This window comes from Camelina sativa, chromosome 20, assembly GCF_000633955.1.
Source record: "Camelina sativa cultivar DH55 chromosome 20, Cs, whole genome shotgun sequence".
In the NCBI taxonomy this organism is placed as follows: domain Eukaryota; kingdom Viridiplantae; phylum Streptophyta; class Magnoliopsida; order Brassicales; family Brassicaceae; genus Camelina; species Camelina sativa.
The window spans coordinates 18,715,044-18,720,527 of NC_025704.1; the positions used below are offsets into that span (position 1 = coordinate 18,715,044).

The 5,484-nt window shown below is 36.7% G+C and overlaps 1 pseudogene; it reads right to left on the reverse strand.

Moving 5' to 3' along the window:
* Positions 1-2,831, reverse strand: part of LOC104771201 — a 5,405-nt pseudogene extending 2,574 nt beyond the window's left edge.

Below are 5,484 nucleotides of genomic sequence, written 5' to 3' on the forward strand. Positions count from 1 at the left end.
ATACTTTAAGCAAATAAACTAATATATAATTCATATAAAATATCATTAATAAAAATCTTAAAGTATTAAGTATGGCTATTAAGTAAATATGAAAACTATGATTAGAGTTTAAAACTTCATTTACAATAAATTGTTAATCAAATATTGCAATCAAACAAAAATATTAACAAAAATGTAAAAATATATTTGTTAGAGGGCTTTTCGGGCTGGTCCGAGCCCGGTCGGGCTAAGCCCGAAAAACCCTACAGCCTAAACGGGCTGAGCCCGAAAGGCCCGATTTTTTCTGGACATATATTTTTAAGCCCGAGCCCGATGTTTTTCAGGGCTGGGCCGGGCCAGCCCGCGGGTTTTAGCCCTAATTGACATGCCTAGTCTTGAGTAGCATATTTGAGCGTTACTGAAATATGCCAAACCATGAGTTCAACTAGATTCTTTGATGAGTTATTAATTTATTATGTATCTTCAATCTGATTCAAAAAAAAAGAAAGCAAGGGAGACAAAAGAAAGTATCATGCCACCTGGCCAGGAGGAAAGAGGAGTGGAGCATCTGTGAGGATAACTTTATCAGCTACTGCTGTCGCAGCTTCGAGCAAACTCTGCAGAGTACTTGAAACGTTATGCCAGTATGAGAAAATGAAACTTTAGTAAGGCCCGAAAGTAAAACGACTTGCAGTTATGATCCCAAGTTCAGTTACACATGTTAAAAAACTTAGTAAAGGTTAAGGGAATATTAATAGATTATACCTTCAATTTTTGGATTTCATCATCTCTAACTTGAAGAAATTCCTAGAAGATGATAGGATGATGTCACTTTTCGAAACAACATGAAGTGTAACAAGAATGAAAAATTACACACACCGAATGAAAGTATTAAAAAGCTTCAATTTCCTATTATGGTTCACCAACTTCTTTCGTTGAAGATAACATTTTCAGAATTTTGCTTTTGCAACAACATAATTTTCAATCAACTCAATCAGAGTCTCGTGACGATATAAGAAAAGCTACAAAAATTTAGACGGGCAGATTTACCTCCATGTTGTTGACAAAACCTTCGATTGCACGATACGGAGCATAAACAATCAGATCAAATTCCAAACTCTGCACATAAAGTTAATCTAATATGAACAGAAGAATAGTGAAAGAACAAGGATAAATAAACAGAGGGAAGTTGCAACAGATTAAATGATTCATATCATGCCTGAAGAACAGCCATCTCATACTTGAGAATTATGAGGTGATCTTGATTAATCCCTTTTCCTATTTCCTCAGCAGATACATGATTCTCCTCTATTTTACAAGAGGCATACACACAGGTTAACCTGTTCAAGGAAAGGCAACAATTAGTCTAAATTTTACAACATTGGATCAAAGGGAAAGAGACTGTCAGAGATACAAAATGCTTAACACAATTTGATAAATAAAACTTTTCAAACTATTATCTTAGGAAAAAGTAAAGCATTTGACCATTTTAAGGATTTAGAAGAACCATACATTATTTCTTTTGGATGATGTTGCATAACAGACCATTGCAGATAAAATCTTTTAAAGTATTGAAGGGCAGTTGCCTGCAAAATATTAGAAAGAAAAACATGAATACAGAGAGAAGTAATATATTTTTAACTTGATATAAACTTGTATCTCAAAGAGGAGTAATGCACCTGAATCTTGTGAGGAAATTTGAAGGCACTGCACACTTCTTGGACCTTTGCCTAATAATATGCTCTCATGAAGCGTTCTTCATCAACGTTCATAGGCTTAAGCTTTTTATCAGCTGAGAGTAAAGCAGCAAAACATAACATACTTAACACTTGGACTAACAAAGCTATAATGATATGTATGAAGATATTGAACGAACCATGCATAAGAAAGAAAAAAAAAGTTAACCTTGATCACCTGCATCAAGTTTATCTTTAGGATATGTTAGTGATCCACTGGCATCTACTTCAACTCGTGTTGTTCCACACTAAGAATAAAAATTAAGTTAAAAATCTAACATGAGTAGAGACAAAGTTCAATATCAAGACAGTTGCAGCACACAGACCTTATCCAGCATTTGCACTGCCCTCTGGTTAGCAGCTTTATATCTCTCCGCCTAGAATGACAACATTACAGCTTAGTTGCAATACCATATATCTACACAAGAATTAAAGATAATAACAATAGGCACGGGTAATAAAGTAACAAGAGTTCAAAATGCTCGGTCTAAGCCTCTAATGATGGAATAATCAGACTCTCTTGCGTCAAACAAAAGAAGCCCTTTAAATAATCTCTGTTGAACAATGAACAAGGAACAGTTTCACTTCCATTTAGCTTCACATTATTAGCCCAAGCAAAACAAAAAAAAACACACACAGACAAAGGTAATCTATAGGATGCAATCAAAGCAAAGTAAACCCTGAAGATGGATGAACAAAAAGTTGTAAAATTTAATGAAAAGCTGATTATAACAAGGGATATCGTAATTGCTTCTCTTAAACCAAAAAAAAGTGATCAGAAGAAGGAGAGAATGGGAAAAAGAAAGCAGATTACCAGTTTCTGGGGAGTGAAGATCCACTTGGCTCGTTGTGTTGATGTCTGGAAATCCGCCATTCTGCTCCCCCAACGAGTTCCAATATTTGCCACAAGGAGGCGAATACACAAAAAAACAAAAAAAACAAAAAGAAGGGATGAGGGATTCAGTGGGAGGACCGCCTCAATGAAACATACATGTACTATATGCGTTCTTCTCCGAGACGAGACGGTAGAGCCAGATTATGCCTAATTACAGATTTTGTATTCGCTGGTTGTGTGTGCCTCGCTCGCTCGCTCGGAGAAGAATCTTCCGGCTATACATACTACTTGGCAGTACAAAACGACATCGTTGGTCAAAAGCAATAACCCTAAGTGATACCCAAATTTAAATTTAAATTTTAAATTTAGATCAATTTTTCAATATCATATATATATATATATATATATATAAATAAGGTTTCACTCTCTTCCTATTGGCTGATTTTCATTTGATATTTTTTCTTTTTCATATTTTATTTTATTTTTCTTTATATATCACAATTACAAATCCATAATTACAATATTACTTGCTACTAAATGCCCATATAATTTATTTTGAAGTTAATTACCCACTTACCACCATTATGATTTTTTCTAATTGATTATGTCACTATTATGATTCTTTTTTTTTTAAAACTCATTTAAAAAAAAACTCATAATCTAGAGAAATCTTATTTATTATAAATAGTTGATTCTACCTATCATAAACCAACCACAGAATTATATCAAGTAAAAATAAGTCGCTTCGGAAAAACTCTCTCTCTGAAAGCGCCGCTTCTATAGTAATCGTTTCTCGATCTCCATAATTTCTGGCCGGCGCTGGTTTCTCTGGCGTCAATTTCTCTTTTTGTATAGTTTTTTAGTTAATTATCTTGGCATATCCGGTTTTCAACTCCCCATCATTTGCTCCATTGGAAAGACGGTGTGGACAGATCTGAATCCGACAACTTTCCTGGCACCATTCTCGACATGTGTGGTGTTTCATCACACCCAAAATTCACCGGGAGTCTTCCATTTGAGTCGGAAAAGGGTTGTGTTGTTGTTTCGTCTCTGTCGCGGTTGGAATTTTCTTCAAACTCACGTTTTCATTCTCTTCTTCTGGAAGAGTGTATTTCTGACCTTACTCAAACCACAGCCCAAGAGTAATTGTGTCAGTCTCTTTCTATCTCCGATTGATGGTTGCCGTTTCATCTCCCATATAGTTTCTGTTCAATCTAATTTGGATATTTACTACATGAGAAACATATATCAAATTAAGATTTGGGATCCTGGAGTAACCTTTGGTGATTCCATTGTTTGGGGGATGGGTTTAGGACTACATCGATTAGGCTATTGTTGTACTGGCATATCGAAATTAATGGAGGGATTTATCACATATAGGCGACAATGTATTATTGGTAATGGGCAGAGATGGAGTTTGAAGAATGTTTTAACAAAGCTTGAATGCGACTTTATTATCAAGATATGGTCACAAGGAATTAGTGTTGGTTATTATAATTCTCAGGTTACGTTGTTGATCCAGTTTGTTCAAGAGATGGATACGACTTGGCTTATTCCCGTGGCAATGATTTTACATTTGCAAAGTCAAAAACTTTCGGCTGTGCCTATTCAAATACATTGCTTTTTGGGTGTTGTTAATGATGGTGTTGGCCAAAGTATAAGATCAAATAAAGTATTGAGGGTTTCTCCGAATATTACAAAGTCCATATATGTTAGAAAGACTTTGGTACGGAAGCATTGGTACCATTATGTCTACATTTCAGAGTTATGTTTGGACACATCAGGTTTACAGTTATGGTTCGCAAAAAGAAAGTTCAGCCACAAGATGCTGCATGCAAATCATAACAGAAGAAAATCAAATATGAAGTTGGACATTAACCGATCTTATGAACGGTTAGCGAGTAAGACTATTCTTCGGAAAGCATCGTCAATCTCCCTTCTGCTGTATTTTTCTTAGTGTATGGCATATACATCTGCGTATGTAATAATTGTGTTACAATAATTCTGTATAAAAGCTTTGTAATTACTCTTTATTTGAATATGGAAATCTAATTTGTGAAAAAACAAACCAACCACATAACATATATGCAGTATATTCTAGCCTTTTTCTGATGAAAATAATTTTTTTTTTTTTTGTGAAAAGCTAATTTGTTACTTCTGCTTTCATATTTCTCTATTATTTACAGATTCCTTAAAACAAATTCTTCTTCTGCTAAATTTATAATTTTAGATATAGAATAATGCAAGAGGGTCTTATCATAGTAAGTAATGTTTTGGCCAAAAGAACTATTTTGTTCCGACTTCTCTCTCTAAAAACTTTCTCTCCCTTCTCTCTAAACCAAAAAGTTCCGACTTCAGATCTATTTTGTTTTGCCTCTCCGGTTGCCTTCTAGCGCCGGAGAGGGCGTCGTTTCTCCTCCTTTTAAGTTAGTCTCCTTCCGTCTTCGTCTCCTCTGCTTATGCAAGGTGGTCCCACCTCTTCGGTTTGGTCTCTCTGGTAGGTGGTTTCCGGTAAGTTACCGGCGCGTGAAGCGGAGTCGTGTCTGGTGGTGGTCGCTAGTGAAGGCTCGGTGAAGTTGCTAGAGGACGGCTTCAGATCCGTGGTTAGATCTGGCAGATCAGGTTTGGCGTCTCCGTGTGTCGATGTTTCTTTCCGGTGGGTTCGTTGGCTTTGGTGAGCACCGTGGAGGTGCTTTGCGGTTAAGGTGAGGTCGCGTTGACAGGTAAGGTTGGGCGGCTCTTAAGTGCGGGTCTTGGATTTGCAAGGGAAGGACAGCAGTGGGTAAGAGTCTTCTCCGGCAACAGCGGTGTGGTAATGTCTCCCATCTGATGCGACTGTGGCTTCTTAGTTGGCGGGCAGAGAAGCTTCTAGATCAAGCCGCTTGGCCGCGGTGGAGCTTTCTCGTGGTTCATCCGTCAAATTTAAGCTGCAGC